General features: G+C 33.9%; 1 long non-coding RNA gene across 2 annotated transcripts in view; it reads left to right on the forward strand.

Moving 5' to 3' along the window:
- Positions 1-1,087: 1,087 nt before the first annotated feature.
- LOC308618013 overlaps positions 1,088-13,895 on the forward strand; it is a 63,809-nt gene continuing 51,001 nt past the window's right edge. Inside the window, exons 1-3 of one of the 2 annotated variants that reach the window (XR_014015948.1) lie at positions 1,088-1,173; positions 5,891-5,967; positions 13,397-13,575. This is a non-coding gene — a long non-coding RNA (uncharacterized lncRNA). The remainder of the gene's footprint in view (positions 1,174-5,890; positions 5,968-13,396; positions 13,576-13,895) is intronic. The other variant, XR_014015949.1, reaches the window with a different exon arrangement.

Raw genomic sequence — 13,895 nt, forward strand, 5'->3', positions numbered from 1 at the left:
CCACATATAAGTGTTATATGATATTTGTCTTCCTCTGTCTGACTTACTTCACTCAGTATGACAATCTCTAGATCCATCCATGTTGCTGCAAATGGCATTATTTTGTTCTTTTTTATGGCTAAGTACCATTCCATTGTATATATGTACCACATCTTCTTTATCCATTCCTCTTTTGATGGACATTTAGGATGCTTCCATGTCCTGGCTATTGTAAATAGTGTTTCCATGAATATTGGGGTACATGTATCTTTTTGAATTTTGGTTTTCTCCGGGTATATGCCTAGGATTGGGATTGCTGGGCTGACATTACATTTAATTACATTTCTGACTTTGGTGAGAGGTAAATCTAATCCTTTTCAGGTGTCATTTTGGATGGAGGCATGATATGTTGTACATCCTTACAAGTTCATTAGTTATGGTGTAAGGCCTAAAATTAAGGTCCAATATTATGTGCTGCCTTGACATCTGAGGAAACTGAGAGGGCCTTGAATAGTCCAATTGCAAGTTCTCCTCCCCACTCTTCTCCTATTGATATTGACCTTTAGTCAAACAACTCTTCTTATCAAGGGGACAAGGCATATTTCCTGCTTAATCCTGAGTAGAGATGGTGTTCTCTACCAGCCCACATAGTAATTCAAACAAGCCAATCACATCCTCCTGTGGTAACCAGGGACACCTCACCCTCTTGATACTACAAAGCCTGCCTCCCACAGACCTTGGTTGCTCACTCTGTGCCCAAGTGCAACCCTTGTGTGTCTCTGTGCAATGTCTTTGGCTCCCAGGCTATGAGTATCTGTGACTAATGCTACTGTCAGTCTTATCTGTCCTGTGTTGGGTGTCAGGGTTCAGCCATCACTATAGTTGGAGGGTAGGAATCTCTCCTTCATCAATAGGTAAATAGGGGATGATTACAACATCAATTTAGAGAGTTGAATAAGAGCAGAGCAGGGGAAGGGAAAGTAATATATCTAAGGGCAAACAGACCAAGGTCCAACAGAAATGGTGAGTGAGACTCATGGGTTGAAAGAATGCTCTAGGTAGAAGAAAATTCATGTGTGAATATTAAAACCAAAGGGCAGAGTCTAGCTTCTTCAACAGATTGAAAGTTTTTTCAAAATGACTGGAATATATGGAGAGTACAAGATCATGATTGCTTAGAGATAAGCTGGACAGGTAAGATGTAGCAGTGAAAGCCAAGTTTAGGAATTTGGACTTTATCTTAAAAGCAATGGGAATGATTGAAGAGGGTGTTATGTGATCAGGGTCGTGTTTAAAAGAATCTTTATAGCTTTAACAAAGAGTGAAGAATGTTTAGAATAGAGATTGGTAGTTAGTAAAGCAATCTGGGTATAAATATGGCGTCTTTTCCAAGAGTACGAATAGTAGAGATGGAAATAAATGGGCTTAATTTAGGAAATATTGAGAAATTAGGATTTAGTGGGTTTGGTGATGAATTGGATGTGGGTAGAGTTGCCAGATTTAGCAAATAAAAATACAGGATGTTCACTTCCATTTGATTTTCAGATAAACAACAAATAATTTTTTTAGTGTAAGTATGTTCCAAGCAATAGTTGGATAACATACAAATTATTAATTTTTTAATTGAAATTCAAATGTATCTGGGTGATTTGTATTTACTTGACAACCCTAAATGTGTGGTTGAGGAAGAAGGAGGAGTTAGATGGCTCCCAGGTTTTTGAAGTATAAAGTTGTTAGAGGAGTGAAACAAGGATTTTCTATTTACTCAGAATATGAATGCTTATTACAAATCACACATTCCACAAAGAAAACCCACTGCAAAAACACATCTTTATGAAGGTGACTTTACATTTTGATCTTCTTCATAAAACATGGTATATTTTGAATTTTTTTCCTTGGGATGAAAGGAAGAACTGTCAGAAATAGAATAAAATAAAAGATGGGAGGATAAAGTAGCAGTATATTGTGAAAGGGAGTTCTGTTTAGGGGAAGGTGAGTAGGGTCTGAGGTGAGAAGACCCTGGCCTTGGATTGTTTTGATGTCAGGTGACTATAGTTATGCTTGTTTCTGCTTTTCATTGTGATTTTATGTGAGTTTTACTTTATATTAAGGGAGGTTGTTCTACTCAAAAAAGTAGTAGGGTTTATTAACTTTCAAGGGCAAATAAGTGAGATTCTGGTTATAAAATCTCATCTTCTAAAGGTAATGAATCACAGAGATTAATTTGGGATGAATCATAAACCAAAAAGTAAAAGCTAAACCTATAGAACTTCTCAAAGAAAACATAGTGGATACCTCACAATCACAGGATAGAGAAAGATTTCTTAAATAAGACGTGGAAGGAAAAAAACATAAGAGAGGAAAATTGTAAGTCAGATTTTAGAAAAAATTAAAATTCTGTTTATCAAAGACATTGTTATGAAATTGAAAGGACAATCCATAGATTGGGCAAAATATTCAAAGTACATATATCTGACAAAGGACTTGTATTAAAAATATTCTTAAAACTCCTAAATCTCAATAGTAAAAGACAAACCTAATATAAAATAGACAAAAAACAGAAAGACATTTCACAAGAGAAGATACATGAACAGCCAATAAACTCATGGAAAGATAATCAACTTCGTTAGTGTTCAGGGAAATGTATTTTCCTGAAGTCTACAATGAGATAGCACTTAACACCCACTTGAATGGCTAAAATTAAAAAGACTGATGGTACTGTTGGCGAGGATGTGGAAAAATTGGAACTCAAACATGCTGGTGGGAGAATAAAATGGTACAACCTCTTTGGACAATGGTTTGGCAGTTTCTTATAAAACTAAACAAATATCTATCAGAAATTCCTCTCCTACGCATTTATACAAGAGAGATAAAACATACACCTACAAGTAAATTTATATAAGAAAATTTATGGATGTTTTATTCATGCTAAACCCAAACAGAAAAAAATCCAAATAACCATCAACCAGTGAATAAACAAGTTGTGCCATGATCATAAAATGCAGTAACACTCAGTGAAAAAAGAAACAAGCTACTGATACACAGAACAACATGGGTGCATTTCACAACTTTAAGTTGAGTGAAAGAAGCCAGGTGCAAAAGAGAACATACCGTATGGCTCCTTTTATGTGACTTTATATGATGTTACAGAAATCTAAACAGTGGTTGTGCAGAGGTGGTATGGAGTGAGATAAGCTGGAAAAGGGCAGAGAGGGAATTTTCAGGGGTGATACAAGTGCTCTGTGTCTTCAATGGGTTGTGGTTATGTGGGTGTACACATTGGCCAAAGTTAATTGAATTCTACAGTTAAAAGCTGGGCATTTTCCTCCATGTAAATTATGCCACAATTAAAAAGATAATAGAAAACTAGACAGTGATAGAACTCTTTCTTGTTTTTGAGTAGAATAAATTACACAGATGTTTTTTTCTGCCACATAAGATGAAAATGCAAAGGCAACACAAGTCATCATTAGAGAGAAAGTTAAGAGGCTCAGGTTTGCACTCTAGATTCTCTTGATATCATCCAAATTTCTTAAACTCACCATCATCTCTGAGACAATATGGATAAAATTACATATGTAAAAGATCTTAGTAGAAATCCAAGTGGTAAGTACATATCGGGAAATATCAGTCTTTTTTCTTTTTCTCATATGTGTTACTGTCCTGAGTGGAGACTGATGAATAAGTTGAAGAGTTTGTTCAAATCAGTTCACATAGGGTTGGTCTCATGCACACAGAATCAATCAACAATATTTAAAAAGAGAGAAAGTCTTGAGAGAAGATTTATATATTTTTAAAGAGCATGTTTGCAAATTATATGACATTGTTTTCAAATATTTTGCTTGTTTAATCACTGGGAAGACTTTTTTAAAAAGAGCTACTCAAATTTATTTCTTTTTAAGAACTACTTTGAAACATATTTTCCTCTAGAAAATATTTTTCCCAAGAATGAATCTCTGTCCTGTGTCTTATGGAACACACTTTGAAGACACTATTAGTAATTTAAAATACTCACAGATTCTCAAGTAATGCTGAGATGACAAATCAGCTTATTAATGTAACTGACATGAAATAAAAAGTACAAGCTTTGTAGCATGCAAGTTAAAACTACTGAACTCATGAAATTATGATCATATTATTTACAGGTTAAACATTCAATTCAAACATCTCTCACATCTGTAGTGAGAATTTTCAAGAGGTATAAAAGGGAAATATTGTCTTATGGAGATTCCAGTAGCATGCTGTTTCTTTAAGAGAGTTAACAAATTTCTTCCTCTCAGTAAATTTAAGACTTATGAAATAAACACTCTACTGAATGAGGAATAAGGGACATACTATTTCAATTTAAAATGTTATACCTTTTCCCTTTTAATAAACAATCAAAAAATGAAGAGAGAATATATTTTGTTTCTTTCTTTAACAGGTTTATAAATGATACCTGATTTGAACATGGGTGAAAAATAAGTAAATGAATACTGCTCCTGTATACACTTCTATTTTAAAGCCTATATTCTTACTATTTAATACAATTTTCTAACACAAGAGACATAGTCTATGTCAAAACAGGAGTGCAGAGTCAAATGTGCTTATGAGAACACAAGCCTCCTGGAAATTAAAAAGAAATGTTGAGGATGGCTTTGAACTTCCACAGTGCATAGAATGCCTCATATTAACTAAACTTCAAGAGACTGGAATACTCCAACTAACTGCTGATTTATAGTTATTTTATTTTTACAATTCGCCACCTTTCTGAGTTTACTATTTTCCAACTGGGGCTTCTAGATATAAAATTATATCACCTGTAATAATTGTAGTGGTGTTTTCTTCCCCTTTAATATTTTCACATTTCATTTATTTTTATAACTGTATTTCATTGACTGGTACTTACAGGAAAATAATTATGGAAAAATGGGCAGCTTGCCTGTGATGGATTTTAATAGAGATGCTTTTAAATTTCACCATTAGACCTGATTTTTGCTTATTTTATTTATATATACATAAATGTGTATAATTTTCTACATTAAATTAATAGTCATCTATTCTTATTCTAAGTTAAAAAAAACAGTCAGGAATAGAAGCTAACTTTTACAAATTAAGTTTTGGGTACCTATTGGGAAACCATATGATTTTTCTCCTTTGACTTATAAATGTGATGTATTATACCTATAAAATTTTACTGTATGATTTTATTTGCAAATATTTTATTTAGTACTTTAAAATCTATACTCATTAGTGACATTTGTCTGTAAATTTTTGTGATACTTAAAATTTTGTTATTACTAATATGATTATACATAATGATTTTTTTTTTGTAAGATAAGGGATAGTTTGAACAACAAAATACTATATATTAAACATTTGAAAAAATTCACCTCTGAAACCATCTAAGCCTTTGGAAGGTAGTCTTTGAAACCATTTCAAATAATTATATGATTATTAATTGTCATTGAATTCATTAACACATTTTATTCAACAGAGACATTGAATTGTTTATTAGTTGAACTTTTTTTCACAAAGTATTTAAGATGGCTAATGGAAACATTAAAAATAGGTATTTGATCTTAAATTGCATGATATATGCTGCAATTCAATTTTATTAATGAAAAAGATACAGTTCTATTATATTCCATATTTATGTTGAGTGGAACAACACCTTGTGTGTGATATAAAATAAAAATAACTGGTTAATGTAGTATGTTGAGAATTTGTTTCTGCCTGAAACTTGAGTCATAGGTTCTTTTGAAATAAGGGAGTATGTTTTACTCATATAGGAATATATATTTTATTATCTGTATCTATACAGTGTTGTGGCATATAATGAGCGTTCAATAAATATTTGCTCCTTTAAAAAAAAAATGAATGAATCAGCCAATATAGACACACTTTTTTTTTTTTTTTTTTTTTTTTTTAGGATTGGCAGAGCCGTGCTGAGGACCATGGCACACGGACTCCTACTGGCGCCATCCCAGCCCTGGGAGCTATAGCATGGTCAGAGCAAGTGTTTCTGTTCCTTTTTCTCTTAGAAACTGCAAAATACATCAGGCTAGCAGCTGGTGCTGGATTTTCTCTCATATATCCTATTGGAGGTTAATCATTAGGGAGAGGAAGAAATACGTTGTTTTGTTAGGATTGGTAGGAACAAAAGGAAGGTTAAACGATGCGATAAAATGTTAAGATTTGCATTTGGAAGGAAAATATGTTATATATTAGTTGTTAGATGTAGGCTTAATGAAAAATATTAGCCAAGGAGGTGAAACACAATATCCTGTTTAGACTGTTTGCTTTCAATTATCATAATAAAGTTACCATTTATTATGCTTATGTAACAATTAAAACTCATTTACTCTAACAACAATAATAAGTAGTTGCTAGTTGCTTTTCATTTTTATCTCACTTATTACACATACTAATTCTGTGAGCGAGGCAATCTTTTAATCCCCAGCTTACAGAGAAGTAAACTGAGGCTCAGAGGGAATGCATTCATAAGTTATGTGTGGAGTAAGTGGGAAGCCAGGCTGTAAATTCACACTTGTCTGGCTTCAAAACCATGCTCTAAAACACTAGACAACATCATCTAACCATTTCACTTTAAGTTATAAAAATGTTTTAAAATGTTCTCTCTGGGTCTCTTTTATATCACCCCTGTTCCTTCACCATATTTCATCACTTCCTGAGAAATCAAGTTGACATACACTACTGCAGCAAGCTGACTCTAGTATTCCAGTCTCTTCAGCTTTTATCACCCTATATGTTTCAGCTTGCATATTTACATAACCATCAGAACCAAAGTTTGTTCATATGACATAAAGAGCTATGTTTTTTTTCTTGAATAATCAATCACTAATAATAGTCTGGATGCTTTTTACAACTAATTTTTGCATATGGAAAACATTTTAACAACCTGATATATCATACAGAGAAATTATATGAAAACTATCAGCATGTTCAAAATAAAGGTTACATGAAAGGCATTTCAGTTATTTGATAAAACTGTCATAAATTTATACTCCCGTCATCTCTTTTTGCAAATTTCTGAAGCAGTAAATGATCTTCTCCAACCTGTTAGTTTAGTTTCAGTTTTGGAATAGTAACTATTTCTCTTGTTTACGTTCAGAGACGTTTTAAGCTAGCAACCTTCCCAAGAATTGAGTACATAAAAAGGTCACATTGACCCTGACTTATCTGAACATTTCCAAGTTTTCTGGCTCACCCAACAGGGCTCTAGATAACCCAGTGGCTACACAGCACAAAAAAGGTCACTGCCAAAGACCTGTCTTGCAACATTAGGGCGGGTTTGTATTTTTTTTTTTTTGAGTGCGTTTCTCTCCATATGAGTTGAAGCCATTTTCATTTCTTCCAGATTAAAATTTCATTTCCTATAGAAGCTATCTTCTTTAGCTAACTCACCCTAAATGCATGCATTTTGGGATAAAAATATTGAAACCTATGAGGACTATTATAGATCAAGCAAAGGATAAATAGGGTGCATTAATAAAATAGAATAATAAATATTGATTTATATTAAATATAATAGTATATAAAATTATGTATCATAATTATAAAATATTACATTTATACATAAAATACATAATTGCAAAATATATCATATATTATATAATATGTGTTAATTATGTATTATAATAATATAAATACTAGTAAATATAATAATAAAAATAAAAATAGAAAGAAAGCAAGGTAAGAAAGTTTGATGGCCCAAGTAATGCTTGAGCTCAGAAGAGTACTTTTCATGGTAGAATGACTGTAAGGTGGAAGGGACACTCTCATACAACCTTTCTTATGTAATATTTTGCTGATCCTGATGATACTAATTCAATTACTCTATTTTAAAAATACATTGTAAATCAAATATATTCAGTAAAAATTTTTTTAAACATATTAAAAATAAATTAAAATATAAAAAATACAGAAAAACACAAAAAATAAGTAAAAATCACTTTAATTCTACTACATTTAGCCCCATGAATTTATAAAAAGAAAGACATGAAAATATATCTTCTATGTCTCCAGTTCTGCCTACTGAAATAGCCACTGTTTCTCGTTTGTTTTTAGTAGTTTCTAACAATGCATCTTGAAGTGGCTGCCACCTCATCACCAAAAGCTCTGGCTTTCCCATGACCTACCAGTCTATCAAGAAGTACAGCCTGAGCCATAAATGGGGCTCAGGAACAGTGCTCTGCTATCTATTCGAGTCACTGCTTCCCTGTCACATGTGAGGGAGTTCTGCACACAACCACTTTTTAACTGCTTGGCATCAGGGCTGCCTCTTAGACCTGGACCTACTCCTTGCTTCTGTTTCTTTCTAGAATCAGGTGCCCAAACAGCCTGATGCTTGCTCATTTCTGCTTGGGAGGGCCTCTATTTCTTCCCCTGGCTTCAGTGTGAGATGCAGTTCTGTAAACCCCTACTTCTTAGATGCCTTCAGTGAAACACACAGATCCCTTCTGCTCCAGAATTTTATTGCAATTTACTGGGAGGTGTACAGGATGTTGTTATACACTACTGGGCGCTCCCTTTAGCACTGAAGACACTCATTCTTCCTGCTGCAAAGAATGTTACCTGCTGACAGCTCACAACTGAGTCCGTCTTCAGGAATTGTCCTCTGCCAAAGAAAACAACCTTGCCCACAGTTATGGTTATGCACCTTAAGTGTGGAACAGCCCACCTTCAATGACTGGTTGATGAGAAGGTGCAAAGAAGATGACCCCCTTTGCCCATCATTAAAGGGCCAACCAGCTTTAGAGCTCCCTGAGGCATCACTGATAGCCTCTATTGCAACCACATCACAGTTCAACTTCTCCCTCTGCTCAGTCCTGCTGCCTCCTCCCACCTCCCTTATAGGTGTTCCTAAGGACTGTCCTTAATTAACCACCTGCATACATATCCTTGTCTAGTTTGTTTCCTGGGCAACCTGACCTATGGCATGAGGGTAAAAAGAATAACATTAAAAGTTGCACAGGTTTTAAGATTATGGTCCCAGGTCTTTAATTTCTGACTCCTGAAATTGAAAATCGTTACTCTGATGGGATTCTGCCCTCCTCTATAAAGTGGAAACAATAAAAGAGCTATATGAAATCTATTTTCTAGGAAGATTATCTAAAGGTAATCTGAATAATAGTTTTCCTTTCCCTGTGTTGGGTGACAAGTTCTCTAGGACCCTGCTTTACCCAAGAATTGTCACTTCTCAGATTTACTTATTATCCCATCTGACTAGTAAATTGTCATGGAACAATAGATTTATGTATATGATAACAGTGGGGAGGCTGACCAGTAAGTTGTAGTTCCTGGACAGCACAACCAACATACATACTAGCTGGCTGTGAATTTACTTGTAAAATGTGAGTGTGATCCAAGTCCCATATTAAGCAAGCCCTGGAATTTATAAGACTGAAAATTCCTTGAGGGTAGGGCCAATTTTGATGGTAGGTACTCAACCTACATATGCTTTATTCCTGAATTAATATTCCTCTTCTACATGGAAGTAATAGTCAAATACAACCTGTAATATATTGATGAATATGTTAACTGATGAAGCATACAAACAATAAGTGGATATTTCTTTCATTCCTTAGCATAGAATTAATTTGACATTAGGGATATTCTGAATATCAATAATATTCCTTAGGATTTGCTGTATATATAATCATGTCTGAATACATTTTTATTTCCTTCTTTCCAATCTTTATGACCTTACTCAATTTTTACAACCTTATTTCATTGGTTAGAACCTCTGGAATGATACTAAATAAAAATGGTGAATGTCAACATCCTTAATCTTGAAAAAGTGTTCAATATTTCACTGTTAAGTACTATGTTAGCAGTAGGTTTTCCATAGATGTCTATTATAATACTGAGTTAGTCCTCCTGCACTTTTAGTTTACTGAGATTTTTTTCATGAGTTTTTGTTGAATTTCTCAACTTATTTGGCATGCATTGAATATATGCACATGATTTTTCTCCTCTATTCCGTTAATCAATTACATTGATTGATTTACAGTTGTAAAGTCAGTCTTGAATACTTGGTCATGATGTATTATCACTTTACGTATTGCTGGATTTGACTTATTAATATTTTGATAAGAATATTTACATGTATATTCATTAGGGATTTTGTTTCTTGTAATGTCCTCCTTAGGTTTTAGTATTAAGGCTGTGTTGATCTCATAACATCAATTGAAACGTATTCCTTCATCCTTTATATTCTAAAAGGGTTTATTCAAGACTGGTATAAATGTTTGATGGAATTCGTCAGTGAAACCATCTTGGTCTGAAGCTTTCTTTGTAGCTTTGTGGGAAGGTTTCAGATTATGACTTCAATTTCTTTAGTGCTATTCAGATTTTTCTCTTACTTTGCATCAGTTTTTGTGAGTTGTGTTTTTTTTCAAGGAATTTGTCTATTTATCTCAGTTGTCAAATTTACTGAATTATTTTCTACATAAATGTCTTCAAAATATTTCCTTAATAACCGTTTGATGTAAGATCTGTAGTTATGTCCCCACATTCATTTCTAACGTTGGTAATTGGTTACTGGTGTTTCCTTCCTTCCTCCTTCCCTTCTTCACTTCTTTCCTTTCTACCTTCCTTTCTTTTTAAAAATTAGTCATTTTAGGTGTTTATACACTTTGTTAATCATTTCAAGTCCAACACTTGGGCTTTGATTTTCTCTGTTGTCTTTTTCCTGTTTTCATAATATTAATAAATTTTATTGTATGCCCACCATGTGCATCATGCATTTTATAACATTTATCTGTAATTCTCAAAATAATATTGCAGGGAAAATATTACTACTCTTAGTTTAAATGTGTGTAATATAAGACACAAAGAGGTTAATTTTGTGTGTGTGTGTGTGTGTGTGTGTATCGTATAAGTATATTTGAATTTAGAACTATATGATCTCAAAGATGATGTCTTTTACTACATTATAGTGCCTCATGGCAAAGTTGTAGAGTGTTTGAATATATGAATTATGATTCTAAGTCCAGTTCTTGCCTCAGCACTAATCAACAGCACTAAACTTATCAGCATCAATACATTAGGGATGCCTACTTTGCATAGCAATATGATAAAACTTATAACCACTTTTGATGAGGTAGTCAAACCAGCATACATAATAATCACATCTAGAAACAACATATTGGGGTCTTATAATTTGTAGACAGGCAATCTTATCAAGGATATAAACAGCAAAATTCCTGGAGGAACCAATCACAGAATGGGAGTATTACCTTTAATTTCTCCATCCAGTTACTCTCACTGAAGCACAGTATTCTCTCCCTCTGCTTTCCTCCCTCTAGAAGATCAAGTTTTTGGAGTTTGCTCTAATGAGATATTTCCTATTGGATCCAGACCTCAGTGATGGTCTAGGAAGATGCCAGGAGAAAAGATTCAACCACATTTGATGGATTGCAAAAAAGACCCCAAGTCTTTATCACTTAGAGACTAGTGGACCATGTTAGGAGCCCCTAGGTGCTTTAACCTCTACCTTCAAGGAATATGTGTGTTAGGGTGAAATGTGTATCAATAAAAATATTTGGTCTGCAGGATTACATGATTCTATTTTGGAGAATCATCTGATAAGTTGGAGTAATCCTATAGTATATATAAGTAATTTGAAAGGCTACCTCAAATCAGTTTTCTGTTTATTACATCAAAGTCAGTGGAGTAAATGAAAAAAAAATGATTTACTTTAGGTCTTAGACCTCTGCAGTACTGGTAAAAGAAAATAAAAATGACTACCAGGATGACCACATTTTTTCTTTGAATGTTTCATCTGCTCACAAAGTTGCATGTGTTCATGAAGTCGTCTGACTGCCCAGATTCCTTCCCTTTACTACTTGTAGTAAGAAGCATCCAATCCTGAACTTTTAGTGACTTTCTCTTTCTCTGCTTCCTTTTTTCTAATGAAATGTATTTATCTGTTTTCCCATTCATGTGAGTTCGAAGATGAGAGAAGGTAATCAGATAAGCAAATTCACTTTATTGATGACCAATAAAGTCTTCATATAAGTCATTGATACACTTACCCAAATAAGAGAAAAGGTAATAATAAAAATATCATAGGGCTTCCCTGGTGACTCAGTGGTTGAGAGTCCACCTGCCGATGCAGGGGACACGGGTTCGTGCCCCAGTCTGGGAAGATCCCACATGCCGCGGAGCAGCTGGGCCCATGAGCTATGGCCGCTGAGCCTGCGCGTCCGGAGCCTGTGCTCCACAACGGGAGAGGCCACAACAGTGAGAGGCCCACGTACCGCAAAAAAAAAAAAAAAAAGAAAAAAAAATCATAAACCCTAGATGGTGGCTAATTCTACCAATACATGAGTCTGTATATAAATTGTACAGAATGTTCAAACCAGGCTAATAAAATTTGAATTAGTCTCCTGTTAATTGGACTTCCTCATCTGTGAAATTAACACAATGATAATATCTCTCTCTTAAGGTTTGCCATAGTGATAAAAATGAGAAGAAAAAGTTTTCAGTTTTGTGCTTGTGCCATATTAAATACTCTAAAGAATATTAGCTACATAATAATTATTATTTCTAGAAATTTAGCAGCTTAAGAATATGTAGATTTAAAAGGATCAGAGTTTAATCTTTTTGTGAAAACCTTACTTAGGAGAAAAATGTATTTCTAAAATTAAATTTGTACAGCAGTGGTTTTTCCATCCATTCCTTTTGCAATTAGTACTGCCCCTTTGGACAATGCATAATATTTACACATTTCAAGAGTACTTTATAGCATTGATTGGTCGTATTTCATTAATAAGGGTATAGGTTTACCAAAAAAAATCCCTCTGACTTGAGAAAACATGAAGGCAAAGTCATAAAGATGAGCAGGGATGAGCCATTAATCAAATAATAGTGATAGTTGGGAAAGGAGGAGCCAGATGAGGGGGAGCGATGGACTCTATAAGGCAGACTAAAACATTTCCAAATACTGAGTAATCCACCCTTCAGTTCTCTCAAATGGCACATACTAATTTTTATAAATGACATGTTTATAAATGCCTTTATTACAAAATAAAAATTTCTAGACTATCATCATGAAGGGACAAAACACACAAGGAATTAATAAGGTCCCAAATCTACATGAGACAGCCAGACACATAATCATATTAAGACAATACAACGTGGCCAACATTCTATTACAGTCTGGAGAAAGAAGTTAAACTTTGCTTGGGGGCCTTGGCAAGGACCGTAAAAAGGCAGTGACATTGCATAAGGATTGCAAAGCATAAGTAGGAGTCACTGAGTAAGAAATTAGGGGTTCTGGGGAAATAATCCTTTACGTAATTGCCCTACATCTTATCCTATGATATAGTGGTAAGTGTTTCATGAATATTTTCTTACTTGAACTGTATAACCACCATATAGAAGGATATTCTATATCTCTATTTTACAGGTCTTGAAATTGATGGTCATAAATAACAAATGCTCAAGTTTACACAGTTAGTTGAGGCAGCTGTCCTCCAAATCCAGGACTGTATGACTTCATATTTTTTTCATTTCAAAATACTACCCTGAGGACATTCCAGGAAAAGATCATCGAGTGGCAAAGTTATGGTATTTTGGGACAGAATGGTAAGTTGGAGAAAATGTAGGCCAGTGTCATCAGTGTGTAGCTTTGGGAAAGGGAAAATGTGCTATAAGGAAATAAAGTTGAAGTATTGTCTCATATTCCATTCTCTTTAAGGCTTATCCTGTAATTTCAATATTTATATTCACTCACATCTACTCACTTATACAGCTATCACCATTACTTCTCTGATCGGCATATACATGTCATCACATCAAACTAAAAACCCATGTTTCTAGGTTTATTCTATCTCTATTTTCTTTCACTTTCAGTATTATCTCCATCCTTATGAAAATAAAAATATACAAACATAGATCCAATATTT

This window comes from Mesoplodon bidens (genome assembly GCF_964165515.1).
Source record: "Mesoplodon bidens genome assembly, chromosome: 5".
NCBI lineage: Eukaryota > Metazoa > Chordata > Mammalia > Artiodactyla > Ziphiidae > Mesoplodon > Mesoplodon bidens.